The 16,287-nt window shown below is 35.1% G+C and overlaps 1 protein-coding gene across 3 annotated transcripts in view; it reads right to left on the reverse strand.

Annotated features, from left to right (window-relative positions):
• LOC109055831 (neuronal membrane glycoprotein M6-a) overlaps nucleotides 1-16,287 on the reverse strand; it is a 46,027-nt gene that overhangs the window by 11,415 nt on the left and 18,325 nt on the right. The window lies entirely within an intron of this gene.

Below are 16,287 nucleotides of genomic sequence, written 5' to 3' on the forward strand. Positions count from 1 at the left end.
ACAAATAATAAATGAAGCACTATAACAGACCTGGTAGAATTGGCAGGCACTTTCATGTGAACACTAATGGAGGAAGACTACTGACTAAAGTTGAGAGAGGTAGTGAGCATTTTATAGTAGGTATGAAGAAAGCTTATCTCTCTCATAGATTAATTGTTTTCTGCTTGGTAGTATATCAGAAATACTATCTGCCTGCTTGTCCACCTCGTCCAGGAGATCAGAATCAGAAACCATTAAAATGGTAATCTCCTTTCTTTCCTTATACAGCCTTTCTTATGTTTAGTCCAACAGTTATTATAGTAATTCGATTTGTAATAATAATAATAATAATAATAATATTCAAATTGCATCAATTGTTTTCTCATAAATATATATTTATTTAAAAATCATCTTAACTCATTCCATGTTTGTACACAAAAAAAAAAAAAAAAAAAATTGTGCAGTTTCAGTTGCTTTCAAATTTTATCCCAAATTGATTTAATATTTAAAATGGGGTAATATAATTGTACTGTAAATGAAACGTAATATCAAAACATTTAATTTGAAAATACAAACAGATTAAATTCCTTTTAAATGGAATTAAACCGACCATAGAGCAGCCCAAACCTCAAAAGCACATTAGAAAGGCCATCAAAGCTGATGAGGAAAGATGATGTAACCTAAAAATAGACAACACACTTCCAAGATGACTTATTTCAACATTGTGCAGCACTGCTGGAGTAATGTAGGTTTACAACTGGAACACCTGTCTCATTTCCTCTCTGTCCAATGTCTTTAATCCACTGTCAGAGGAGTGAATGTGCCACATCTATCAGGCTAGCAGCAGGGCAGATGTGAAAGATTAATGAGAGTCGCTTCTCTCTACGCTTTACATGGTCACATTGGATTTGGGAAGGCATCTTGTACTTTCAGCCAATGTTCCAAATGGAGAGAAGACATCTTGGAATGCTTATGTGGGAAATTGAAATTAAACACACCATTGTTTGCCCCATTGTTATTCATTGGAAAACAACACTGTCCTATAATGACTAAAGTTTTTTAAGTTGAAGTAGCTGGAATTAATATAAACCCCTGAAATATGCTGCTTGCATTAGTATTCAGAGACTGCAAATTCACACTGAAGAAAAACTATTGCCCTAATGAGAAATAAGCAAATGGCTTACAAATGGCTTTTAAATGTGAATCATTAAAATGAGCACTTTATGTATTTTGATTTATGAGCTAATCCTGGAATGCCACGATATAGCGTTACAAATTTTGAGATGCACTGAATGGACAGATCGATTGAAAAGTGTACAATTACTCCTGCCACTGATGCGAAGCAACTCTCCTGACAGCAGACAGTCCATAATCCACCTCTCCCTTTCTTTACCCTACAAAATATCAGGTTTAAACAGTTGTTTCTAAGAGTGTTGTATGTTGTTATGCATTACTACACGCTCTCCCACACTCAAATATTAAACAAAACAGCACCACATGCAAGACTCTGAAAGGCTCTGTTAGCCGCAGCCAGCTGCCAGCCTGACCAGAATGTGAAGCAGTTCCACAGCATGCAGCTAATGGCATGTTGAATGACCACAGATCAACCAGAGAGAGAGATAGAGGGAGGAGATGATGCATCACATCTGTGTAAATGACTCCAGCACCATCAGGCAGATGTGAGTGCAGTAATTCAATGCTGACATGTATTACATGCTTATATGAGCCACTCAACACAGAGCATTCATAATTTATCTTTCATGATCATGACTTAGATTTTACTTTGAGTAGGTGTGTGTTTGACAGACTGCATTGTGTTCCATCTCTTGTTTGTGGCAATTTGCTATGTTGGAGAGGCATTACCAGGCTTGATGAATTAGAAAAGGCATCAATTAGACAAAGAAATGAACCACCTGGGCAGCTTGGTAAGAGATTGCAGCTCTTCACAGAACATTATTTTAAAAGATCAGAAATTGGAACCAACAATGGCCATGTTTCCTTCAAAACTTTACTTTTTGAAATTAAGTTGTGCAGAAAATGTGAATATTGCATAAAACATTTGCAAATAAAGCACATTTTCCATCCTATACATTCAAGACAACAAATTCATCACTTACTGGGAAACAGGCACCAAGTATTAATTAAAAATTATAGTCTTTTTTAAAATACAAAAATTACTTAGAGCAAACAGATGAAAAGCAATAAACTGCATTATGTTGCTTGTGTTTGCTTGTGTTTGGAGCCCAATGATGTTTGGGAACACAACTATGTGAGAAAGTTCTGGGAGTTAATTATACCAAATCATTTTGATGACAGACTTTGGCTCAGGCTTTTCAGACTGATTGAAACAACATTTGAGATTTTGTGCAATGAGATTGGTTAACTGGTTAGTTCAGTTGTTCAATTACATGATCTGTTGAGGCACAGTTTTTGTTGTGCATCAAGGAATTTATTCAGTAAATGTGTTTCCACCATAGTTTTCACATCCATGTTTTCTTATCAGACAAAAAAATTAATAAATTATAAGCATTTCATGAGCATCTTAGCGGTTCCATCCATTTTATTTATTTATTTATTTTGCTGCAATTTTTGTTTGGTGTCAAATGTTTTTCTGTAACCTACACATAGCACTCTACTGCTGTGTGTGCAATGCATGTCCGACAGTGAGCTCTTTGCTAACCACAAATATCCGAAATCTGAAACCCCACTCAAAAGACATCAGGGACCAGGTAGTGTTTATCCCCAGTAAAGTCTCTCCATTGCTTCATTACTATTAAATCAAGCAAAAGGGCGACCCAGAAGGAGGCATTTATGATGTCATGAACAAGGGGCACAACTCATTTGATTTAAAAGAGTATCTTCTAGTAAATATAATTAATTCTATGTAAAAGGATAACTGTGCATACAGGTACCATATAATGTTTAATGTGTTTGATTCATATGTACAGTATGAATGGAATACTAATTAGTGCTGCTGGTGTTCAAAAAGCAGTTTGCACTATATCAGCTGACAGTTAAATCCATAGAGGCCTCTAGGAGTGTTTAAACAGTGTAGAAAGAGCGTGGGATATTCCTACAGAAGTGATACCCAGGTTGCACTGCTCTCTGATGCAACATGCTTTAATGTATTCAATTAGTCTCTCTTACAGCCATTAATAACACTGCTGCCTTATCATGGCAGTTAAGCTAGCAGAGGCTTTAATTTTACACAAAGGATGCTCAAAGGTGACCAAATAAATTCCTTCACTCCGCTAATTGTACACAGTGATTGTAATTACTGTTTTGTTTTTAAAGAAATATGACTAAACTGATAAAGGTGGCATACAAAACTGAATACAGTGATAATACCACTCTTTCATTTCTGCCTGGAATCAATGAAATTCTAATTGCCTGTAGCTCTAATGAAAAATCATAGGCAATTCAAAGACTTGCCACAAAAATTGACAGAAAAAAATAGGGCATGTTACACCAAATGTCTTTCCCAGTACTCTCACAGGTCATGAATCAGAATACAGACTCTTCATGTTTATATAATGTTTGTAAATTGGATTTATATGAATTCATTTCCCCTTTACAAAATAATTAATTTGAAATTGTAGACTGAAGCAGACTGTACATGTGTGATATGGTTTGTGCTTATTGCCCACAGGTTTACTTTTAATTACCACTTCTTAAATGATTTATCATCACCTTGGAATTATAAGGTTCTATCTGCCATTTTTTGGCAAAATTGAGTTATTCACATATTCTTATTCTGTGTCGACTTATTTACATTGATTAAAAGGTTTTTTTTTTTAGAACTTGGAGTATGAAAGAGACTTGATCCCCATATCACTATACGGAATGCAAAAGCTTTGAAGTTCAATATCTTGAAACTGCTCAGAATGCAGATATACCCTTATAACTGCAAGATGACATTATGGAGAAATTTGTCATTTAACAACAATATATAAAAAGCAAATGTAACTAATTTAGCTGGGTAACCAGACTCTTATCGAACTAGAAAGTAAACAAAGAGAAGAGAATTGTCGCTGAGATATTTTGTTCTCGATACTGGTTCTAGATTTGTTGTAGATTTAATGCTAAACCTATGAGAATTTAATTCTGTAGAAGAAATCTTGCTAGTATACAGTATTTTATATGCCCGTTTCTTTAACTACTGGCACAATTTCAGCTAGCACTGTGTGTATTCTAACTACGCATCAAATAATACCTTCATATTGTACTTTTTTCAATATTAGTCATATTTGTATTTTCAGTAATATAAATATTACAGCTTGGAAATTATAACAGAAATATTCTGTTCACACAATATTCATCTTGATCCTTTTTTTATCCATCATTATTTAAATCCAAGTAAGCGTTGTTTCCTCTGTAACCAAGTAAATGAACGTTTGGACAATTATTAGGGGCAAAAATGTTGTTTTGTGGTATAAACAATTTTTTTTATTTTTTTGTTTACAAAATAAATATTTTTTCACTCTTTGTTTACATTAATATTGCTTACATTTTAATTGCATTGCATTAGAATTGTAATAATTGTCTTTAATTTTCCAGATTTTAAGACAAAGTCTAAAGCAGGTATTGTTTAAAAAAAACCTTGCATTTAAAAAGTAATCAAAATTAAACAATTGAAAAAAAAAAAATTAAAACAAAAAAGCAAGTATGATTAAAAAAAAAATGTAATGTGACCTTCATATAACCAAATAAATCTGTTCATTTTAAATGTATTGAATATGAATGCACATTATATGCATTAGCCAATGATATACAATATGAAAGCTTCAGTAGAGAGGATGGAGGGACTACAGCGAGGCCCACAGGCAGACCAATGCCATGCTCCATAATTCTCCTGGGATTGACAGACATTGCATCTCAAAGTGGCAGGCCTTCATTAAAACCTGTGAATTAGCAAGCAATCTTTGTGTTGATTGCTTTGTGCACTTCTTATAGTCACACCATGGTCGTTAATTGGACAGCTCCATAAGGGAAGGTTGAATAGAGCCACGCTCTGAGATTAAATGAATTAGTGAAATATATTTAACAAGCTGCTGTTGCGCCATTGACTGAACTGCATTTGTATAAGGGCAGCTCTTGCAAAATTTATGAACAGTCTGTTCCTTGATGGACTTAATATAGTTGCATTCATTACAGACATCATGACATACTGAATTTTATGACCTGTAAACGAGTTTCAAAGGAGTGCTTGGTGCTTGACTCAGAGTATTCAACAACTTACAGAATAAGTGCTCCGATATATAAAGCCATAAACCAGGACCATACTTCCACTTTGTAAGTAAATCAGTGGCTACATGCATTTGCTGATGTATTAAAATTAGCTTTTTCTCCCCCTCTTTCCTCTTTTCTGTCCTTTCCTCTCATTCATTTCAGATAATCGGCTAGTGAGACAGCGCAGTACTGCCAGCTGTCAGGCATCACAGGCATCAATTTGGCTCAGACAGCAAAGGGTCATAAACAAGGACTGCGCTGAACTCAGCTGACATCACCTCAAAAGACTCTATTCAGTCATGCACAAAAATCTTTTTAGTCCTCAGACTTTCGTAACCTCAACAACCCAAACATCCAGCTGAATATATATTACAAGACAGTTCTGTTTTAAATAAATGCTTTCCATTCATCAAAGAATCCTGAAAAAAAAAAAAAAAAGTTTTCAACATTGAAATATTTATTGAGCAATATTCCCATTTGTACGTTTTTTTTTTTTTTTGTTTTTGATTTTTTTCTGATGATGAAATAAATGCATTCTTTGGGAGCATAGCTTTTTTTCCCAAAGCATCTTCAATTATACAAAACATTCCTGAGGATCTTATAGACCCTGAAAATACAACTATCGAATCAAAAGAACTTTATAAACTAAAAATATTAGAAATGTACAAACAAAACAAAAATTGATAGTAAATTGTGCAATAAAGTACAGTGAAATAGCACACATTGAATTAAATGTAACATTTTGAAGAAAGACTGAAATAGTATTTGCTTGTAAAATGTACTCCAATCACCTTTTGTTTTATCTACGACTTTGATAATTTTTACAGTGTATCACAACAATAAATGTTCTGCTAGAATAAATTTTGATTTTGTTAGGTTATAGAGCTACTGTATTTCTGTCTACAATCACTTATTTTTTATTATTTGTTGTTAGAGTTGTTTAGAGTTGTTTTCAAGGCTGATTTTTCCTAGTTAAAACCTAGATATTAGCTATACTTAATTATGATACATTCATTAAACCAACGCTAATTCAATCTAGTCCAAGCATACAACATTAATACAAGCATACAAAAGATAAATTATTACTGCTAATAATAATTTGTCTGCATATTTCAAATATTTGAAATCTGACCCCAATTTATTACTATATATAAATAAAAATGAAGCATTTTGTGGGTTGCTGATTAATCTGTTGTCCCTTCACTGTAATCTCCATTGTCTAATTTAGTGAAGTGGTTTGCTTTCTTTCTTTTTTTCTTTTTTCGCCCATTTTGGACAGCTGAAGTATTCTATGAGAAGACTCATCTGTTCTGCACATTAATTGTGGGCCATAAACCAAACAATCTGCTCCTAATTGCTTGCAAAGTTCCACAGGCTAAACTTAGAATATCGCCAAAAGGTGAGCCCCATTGTTTAGAATATGTCAGCAGCCCCTCGGAATGCACTTTAATCACTGACCTGTTCCTGTCACACAGTGACCATATGTTGATTGTTCAGTGTTCAGCATTTAGTTTTCCCACCAATGGGCTCAGATGAGCATACGTTACAGTGGCAAGACAAATGGGTGAGTGAGCCTGTGCACATGCAGGAGGCTTCATCCATTATTCAGAAGCAGTGCAGTGCGTCGCAGAGAGGGGCCTGCCATCACTATCAATAATTCAACTCTCCCACTACATGCCCCCTCCATTTCTCGCTGTCTTTCCCTTTTTTCTATTTGTCTGTTTCTTTCTCTTGTTTCCTGTAAATGAAGTGTGTCCACTGATGCACAGCGTGCAAAAGCAGTCTATTAGCACTCCTGACATCCAAAAAACAAAGGGTGCGTCTGAAAGAAGAGTGACAGTCAGACAGTGATGAAGAGAAAATAAAGAGGATTTTGAACACAGATTGGAGGATCACTGGACAGTGTGTCCTTTTCAGCTGGCATGAGACTGTTGCACATTCTGAGGATAATGATTTACTGTTTCAGTGTGCAAAGTAGATTTTCACTGAATTAATCTATCTATATATATATATATATATATATATATATATATATATATATATATATATATATATATATATATATATATAAAAGCAATGGAATACTTTTTTTTTACTTTTTAACTCTACTGTACATCAGTGCTCTTAAAGTCATCTTTCAAGTTCAATATTGATACACTAGTTTAAATTTCATTATATAATTAAACATTTACACACATACAACCATCCAAAAGTTTGGGGTCAGTAAGATTGTTTTTTTTTTCTTTGTTTTTTTTTTAAGAAATTAATACTTTTATTCAGTAAAGATGCATTACATTAATCAAAAGTGATTTGTATTGTTAAAAAATATTTATATGTTTAATACAGGCTGTTTTTCTTTTGCTTTTTTAAAAGAAATTATGTATAGTTTTATTAGTTGTATTATTTAAAGTACATTTATCTGTTTAATAGTTGTTTAATATTGTTACCCTAATTCAAATTTTATCATATAATTTAAAATACACATACACTCCCATCCAAAATTTTGGGGTCAGTAAGATTTATTGTTATTTATTTTATTTATTTAAATGATTACTTGTGTTTAGCAATGGACAAATTCAGTTTATCAAAACTGACAATTAATTCATTTATAAAGTTACAAAAGATTTATATTTCAAATAAATGCTATTCTTTTGAACTTTTTATTTTTAAAATAATCCTGAAAAATTTAATGGTTTTAAAAAAAAAAAAATGTTTTCAACATTGTTAATAAGAAATGTTCCTTGAGCAGCAAATAAGCATATTAGAATGATTTCTGAAGGATCTTAAACATTTTAAAATATATTAAAACAGAAAAGATTGTTATTTAAAATTGTAATAATATTTCACAATAATACTGTTAATACTTATAATATTATTAGTATTTTTGGTTAACACAGACTACAAAACAAAACAAGCAAAGCTAACCAATTTCCAAAAGGAGCTTGATGAGTTGAGAAATGTCCCATTGTCCCACTACAACCATACAACAAGAGAGACTCCCTATCGATCCAGCCCCTCTGAGCCATATCCCTCTCGTTCATTTGCTCCAACTGCCAGACTCTTGTCAAACAGTTGTGAGGGGATTACGCCCTCCAGCCTATTGCCCAATCAGGTCAAAAGGTCAAAATTTTCTAATGGTTAGCTCTCAGAGCGACAGAAAAGAGCAGACATGGCTATAAAGTGCTGAGTGGGTGGCTAACTAAATACAAAGCAGATTCTCCCATTAACCCCATTAGGACTTAAACATGCTCCAATCCTAGCTTGGGACATGTATAAAGGGTTCCAGATAGCAAAGACAGAGAAAATGCCCCAGTCTCCATAGGAATATAAATAAAATAAAACTACTACAGTATATTCTAGCAATAATATCTGCAACCTATGGGAATGGCAAACAAGGACAGATTGGTGTGAGATTGCAAGATTTTATCTTGTTTAGTCATTTACGGTTAATTTTTATATTCACATTTAATTGTTTTTAAACAAAAATGGCCAAAACTGTTTTTTAAATATTCAATTTTAAATCCATAGGCATTAATATGGAGTTAATCCACTCCTCTCGGAAGGCTTTCCAGTTGATGTTGGAACATGACTGCAGGGATTTGCTCTCATTCAGAGTCAGTGGGTGATGGGACCTGGATCACTGCAGTGTGCCATTTCTTTATGGACCTTTCTTTGTGCACAGGTATGCCAGTGAAAAAGAGCAGTGTTATTAATGACTGCAGCCACAAAAGCTGGCGTCCAGATAATTTTGGCCATGAACTGCTTGTTAACATTTAGCATCCTGCAGATTTCTGAACCGACTCATCTGCGCATTTAATTGACCAATGATGTTACCATGCCAACCCAAGCAAGTTCTGCTTGAGTGCAATGACCCACTTACTGCACGTCAACAAAATCAGTGAGACAATGGAGAATCTGACACATCTCTTATACGCATACAGAGCTCAAGGGTAACTAGCGGAGAATAAAAGGAAGGAAGCTCAAGGATTGAAGCTACAGCTCTGGGTTCCAGCGTTAGACTAATATTATTTTATTCCACAATGAGCGACTTCTACAAATGTAATGTTGGAGCAGGCCACAAAAGGAAAATAACAAGTGCGAGGACTTGTTAAGCTATTTTAAATTGAAGAAGATGAAGAAGAAAAGCATGTTATAATTGTGGAAACTGGTAGGAAAAAAAAACTGTGAAAACCCTGGAACAAAGAAAACATGATATTGGAAGGAAAGGAGGGACAGAGGTGACCCAGTGTTTTTGCTGTTAGTTTGTTTCTTTCGACCTGCTCAGAAGCTCTGATAATGCGGTCAATATGTTTTTAAGAGCGACTTCTGAAGATTCACATAGCAATACACATATACAGACACTAACACTGTCATAAGGCCTGACAGGAGCATTTAACATGCTGAACCCCACCCTTTAAACAATATGATTCAATCTCAGCTACAGTGTGCACAGATTCAGTTCAGCGCACCCTCTTGAATAAACATAATTCTCAGACTACTTCTACGGTGTGTTAACAATAAGCCCATTGGCATCAATCACACTAGCTTGATTTGTTTGGCAACAGCTGAATACAGTCTCAACCATTTACTGAGTGAATCTGAGGCCACAGTTTCTTTTATTTGGCAGAGGACCCTCATCCAGTCATGCCTATTCAGTGGTGAACAGTTATCCAAGACCTGGCAACCACATTTGAGAGTGTGTGCATGTGTATGAGTGGGCAGAGATCAAAATGATGTTTGGTCTTGCTGCAAAGGGCTTCAGGATGTTGAACATCCACAAGTGAATTCTAACATCAGTCAGTTACACTCTTAAAAAGAAAGGCTCCACAAGGGGGTTTTAGCATTAGAACCATGGTTAGAACCATTCTGGTTTCACAAAGAACCTTTCAGTGAACAGTTCTAAAAAGTACTATGTTTTATAGTGTGAGTAACATTTTTAATAATCTGAAGAAACTTTTTCCACTATAAAGAACCTTTTGTTTCTTCATAGAACCATCAATGGCAATTATGTCAGGCACTCTTAGTCTTTAATTCAGATACAAACATTCTGGGTATTTGGTGAAAGACTAGAATGTAGGGTTGGGTAATATGGTAAATAATATAATCTAAATTTTATTTTATTTTTTCAGAACGTGTGACCGATTCACGATAACGATGTCATTTTTTTTTTTTATGTTATTTAGTCTATTTAAAATGTAACTACAACATTCTCTTTATTTAAAACTGCTAATTATTTCTTAGCCAAAATGTAGATACATTTTCAGAGGTCAACTCAAAAAGTCAAGACAATTCAAATAAAAAATTACAAAGTATAACACCAGTAGTATTATTAACATTAAATGTTTTGTAAAATCAACAAAGAAAATAACAGCACCTTCTGCTTGTCACCATCCTGATATCAAAGATACAGCAGCAGTTCTTTACAAGTTGTTTCTTTTTGCATTCCACTGCACTGCTTTTCCACTGTTTTTTTTTTTTTTATGTGAACCTGCATTTGATGGATATGTTTGACCATTGCACTTGCATCTCACACATGAAATGGCATTCTAAAAATGCAGCTTTCAAGTTTAAAGAAGTTCAACTCCCGTCTCATAACCTTGTGTTTTTCCCTTTCTATTGCCCATGTCTCATCTTATTTTTCACCGCACACATCTAAAAAAAACACTTACTTATAATTGTTTGATTTAAAAAAAAAAAGTGAAAAGAGCGGTTCTTCGATGTGACCGTATCTAATTGGATAATTTTTTTTCTCCTATTTTTATCTTGGTCAAAAAAAAAAGTGACAAAACTGTACAAATTATTAAAAAAAAAAAGTGACAAAACTGTACAAATTAATTGATAAAATAAAAGAAAATCATCCAGCACTACTCAAATGAGATCCAATCTACAGCTAAACAGCTTTATTTTGCTGTACTTTTTTATCAGTATGCTTATTCATAATCACAAACTCCAGGACTTTCAACATCAAGCAGAAAATTCTGATTAAATTGTGTGTGTGTGCAACCCATCATCCCAGAGGGTCTGAGGCAATCGGATCAACCCTCAGCTGAGCTGCCCAGGCCAGACAGAAAGGAGGGGGTTTATGGTGGGAGCATGATGGGGGAGGGGTGCCCAAGAAGAGAAAGTGGCACACATACTCCCTCCTGCATTACCATACAATGGGCTTGAGTCACCCATGTCATCACACCACCGCCCTTATACAACGGGGCTTTGTGTTAGCTTTGAGCGCCATGTGATAAGATCATATATACGTAGTGTGTTTACACTGGCTTATCACTAACTAATTAGTGAGTACCAAAACAACATCACAGATCAGATTCAGACGTAAACACACATTCCATCTCTCGGCTATGCACATAATTTTGTTTGCTCTAAACAAATTTTAATTATATGAAAGCCATCCACAAAATGGATGCATTCTAACACTCATGAAATCACATTGTTTGTGCAAGTTTGAATGCTCCTGGAAGAGTACTGAATAGCTTGTCTGGTAGAAACAATTATGATTAATGAATTGTCTAGCTGGGCCAAAAGAGAGAGCAGGATGGTTCATCTCCTGATTCTGGAGAAATGTGTCATGCAGCCACTGTGCTGAATGGACTGACAAACAAAATCTCTATTAATTAATGATCTTCTTCCACAGAAATTTGTAATAGCATCAGCTAAAAAGAAAAATGTGTATTTGTTTTTCTTTTTTCAAGCACTTGCACTTGAAATCAACTCCTTTTATGTGTTTTTATTTTTTAAATAGTTTTTCCCCCATGAATGTGGGTCAATATACTGTAAAATCAGAAATAAGGATGTAAAAAAATTAACCTGTTTTCTCAGTGCACTGATTAAAAATACAGAATTTTAAAAGTTTAAACATTTAAAAGTCACTTTAAGTTAACTTAATGGTTAGTAAATCAATATTATAGGTCAAAGAAAATTAAAATGCTAACAAATGGTAAAGTCTGTTAAAGAAGTGTTAAATACAAAAGATGAAACTATATTTATAGTGTCATTGTTTAGTTGGGACTATCGTTTTATCTGATGCAGAAAACTTCATTTTTGGTGCAATAAGCAATCTGAAGTAGTTTGCCTTTAGTTTTCCTGCCTATATTATAGGAGATGTATTTTAAGAATCCTATAGATGCATTTAAAAACAAAATACTGATTTTAATTGTTAATTCACAGCTTTACATTGCAAGGATTGTCATATATTCTGCAATGCTTAATGCAAATGAAATTAATGATCAATTTATATTTATATTAAATCTAAACTTTTAAGTAAATAAAATTATCGGTTCACCATGAAAGAGCGTTCAATACTATGGGCAGCTTCACTCTCTGCTGTATTGCATGTACTGTAAGACTGGCCATCAATGAAATCTCACTGTGCCCTGAAGCAATAAACAACACTGTTTCTGGTTCTATTCCACTATCTATAAATGTCCTATTTTTCTGCCCATAGACCCTGCAGATCCTTCAGTAACCCACACTAGAATGTTATCTGCTGTGTATTCCCTACTGTATTACAGTTAAGCTAGAGAGACACTGGGACATATATCAGACATTCTCATTCAAATACAATGCACTACTATTAAATCTTGAAAATATACTAGCAATGCAGTCTGCTGTGTATGTATGTGTATGCTTTCCCCACAACTTGTTTGTATTCATTTCTTTAATGCTATTGAGGAACTTCTGAGGACTGAGTCTGCTGTGTGACAGCTCAGTGATTCTAATTGGGTGTTAGCTTTGGCGTGAGAGCAGGTGATTACAGCTGACAGCATCTCTGCCAGGCCCTTTGAAGCTCTATACAGCACTCATGCACTGAGATGCACAGACCTGTGAAAATTCAGGCTGAGATCTCTACAGGAAGTGCAAGATCTGTGACTCTGTGATGCCATGAGGGTCTGAACACTGTCTAAACAGACTGTATCTACTCAAAATGCAATGAGGGTGAAATGTACTGTATTAGTTGATAATTAGTTGATGATAATTAGCAAGGCACTGTTCTCCGCTGCCTGTCGTGTTCCATCCCACTGAAATTTCAAACCCATAAAGTGGAGTAAGGTTACTAATCATCCCCAGTCACACTGATTGACTAATTGATTGACACTGCTCTTTTTCTTATACACTGAGCTACAATAAAAATATGCATGCATGCACACAATGCTGTAATTATCTTAAGCAGTATATAAATTGGCTGACAGCTTCAAGAAGTACCTGAAATCACAATGCCATTAGCATGATATCATGCAAAAAAGTGGTTTGACAGTTTAAATATAGAGTAGATGCAGATGGCAGAAATTTGCCCAGCAGGCTCAGACCACATTTTCTCTCAACAATCCCAGAACCCTTTTACATCACTTGTAAAAGTGACTGTCATGCTTGTTAAAAACAGTTTTAGGACATTCTGACATGTAAAAGTAACCTGCAACAAATCAATAAGTAAAAATGATTCAAACAGCTTTCAAAATTATCTATAAAAGTTTGACACAAACACCCAACAATGCACAATTCAGTGAAACATGAAATGTTTACACTGAAATAGCTCAGGACATCAATCAGAGGGTTTCTAGCCCAGAGGACATCATTGATCAAGAGGCAGGAAGAAGCAACATATTTCAAAAGAGTACACAGAGCTATCATACTTTTGAAGATAAACGCCAAAGAAAACAACAAACGAAGCAAAAGATCAATAGTACACAGAGAATCTCATTCTGAATCCTACTTCAAAGTCCTTCTGTAACTAAATGATTACATTTCTGAAAACAAAAAATCAACAATACTACAACATCACTAAAAAAAAAAAAAAAAAAAAAAAAAAAAACAAACAAAAAAAAGTCAATGTCTTCATGGTATGTCTATTATTTCTTCAGAATGGATGCTCTCTGTAGTAACATGAACAGACACTTTGGTTTAAATGCAGGAACTTTTTTAGTACAACTAGTGTTATAACAAAATTAAGTGATGAACCTTGGGCCATTTATGTGCAATAAAATTCAGGACACAGCAAAATGTTATTTTCCTAAGGAGAACGTAAAAGTATGAACATAAGTTATTTGCATTTCTCTCACTGAATTTTTTTTTCTCTCAGAAGTGCATTCAAAAGCCATATTAATATCATAACAGGAATTTGGCCCAACACTGTTCTGTGGGTGACTGACACTATGACCTATTCACAAAGACCATATGAAACATGATTTATCCAGTCTGATGCTTCATAACAATGGCTAAATAATGTTAATGAGCATATGAATTCACAAATCAAAGTGCAGAGAATCGATTTCACTTCTACATTAGAGTTTATGCAGTTAACGAGATTGTTTGAATGATGGCTGTGGAGAAATAGTGAGGCAATTTTGCTATGCACTTTAGCATGTCCCAAGAGCAAGATCAATACAGTTTCAATCCAAAAACTGCCTCTAGGTCAAGCCGTGGCTTAATATATGCACTCAAAGAAGTATAATTGCTTTTTTTGATTTATGATTTCAAGAAGTTTTGTATCCAATACATACAGTAAGATGCCACAGCTCTAATGATATGCTACAGTGATACAATTATACCTTTTAATGAAAATCATATTGTGGCCATGGACTCAGTCTCAACTCTCAACAGACCATGACACACACATTCATGCATAAAAACTTCATTGTATCCATTGGAAGTGCACAGCTTGTGACAGTAGTTTATCTGCCTGCCGATCCACTTATGGACACTAAAGATGAGAATTAATCCACAGCACTCTGCCATCTGCTGAAGATGAATGATTTATCCATCTTAACCCCCACAACCAGCCAGTTTTCATGTGATGCTGCCTGTGTTATGAACTGTTCATATCGTTGATATTTTGCCTAATGAATGATGTATATCTTACAACTCCTTTTCAGGCTCCTTCTGTCTAGTAACTACTTCCACACTAATTATTGAATAACATCTTTATTCCCAGTGAGAACAAGACATTACAAAATAAAAGACCATCAACGATGAGGACTGGAAACCTAGAGCTGAAATTCATTCACAGACACACACACAGCGAGAGAGAGAGAGAGAGTGATAAGGAGAGCCCCCATGGGCAGGCTAGAGAGAGAGAGTGATAAGGAGAGCTGGACTGGGTCTGAGAGAATCCCTCACTGATGGTCCCCATGGGCAGGCTTTAAACACTGTTATTGCAAAGTGCTTCCTCACTTTGGAAATAATTGATTTCCACAGAAATCGCTGAAGGACTGCGCATCTGTTGAGCAGCTTCTGTAGGCTGTGTGTAAGGCATTTCATTGTGGGCGTTCACACTGATATTCAAGACCAGCATCAGCAGAAACCAACGCACCTTCTATTTAAAGTCTATGTGAATTGAATTTAAACTGTCTCATATGAAGCCTTATGCAACCTAAACTCTTCCAGCACATGGTGTTTTGATCAACAGCTGGTCATAATTCATTCTCTGAGGCAATAACAAGGCACAGGTGTACAGGATGGGTTAAAAAGAGAGAATTTTGCATGCTCAGTGCCGCCCTGATTTCCTTTCTCTCTTGCCCCAGCCTCTCTCTCTCTCTCTCTCTCTCCCTCTCTCTCTCTCTCTCTCTCCCTCTCTCTCTCTATCTCATAAGTGGGTCACTTATAGCAGGGAAGCAGTGTCGTTACTTAAAGGAGAACTGTGTTGCTCATAAGCACCATTTTGATGACACATATCCACTCATGCTATAGCAACCAGCCTTATTCTTGAAACTCCCCCCTGCCCCACCTTATATTTGCCGCCTATTGTTCTTCAGGACGTCCAACTACATCAGTAATAGAAAAACGAAAGCATGAGAGTGGGCGTGTGAGTGGGAGAGACACTGCAGGCTTATTTAAGACTAAACAAACCATCTTCATCAGAAATATTGGATACCTCCTCACCTGAATAAATAATTAAATGCAATGTATTTTAATGGATCCAAATCAACATTCTTGCATGGCATACAGTGTTCTCATAACTAATTTTTAATACATGCAGCAACAGACGCCCTCTCCTACATGCCTCCCAAGCCAAACACATCACAAAAGCTGTGTTTGGCTTGTGATGTTAGCACAAAAAGCTCTTTAAATCAGATG

Source organism: Cyprinus carpio, chromosome A1, assembly GCF_018340385.1.
Source record: "Cyprinus carpio isolate SPL01 chromosome A1, ASM1834038v1, whole genome shotgun sequence".
NCBI lineage: Eukaryota > Metazoa > Chordata > Actinopteri > Cypriniformes > Cyprinidae > Cyprinus > Cyprinus carpio.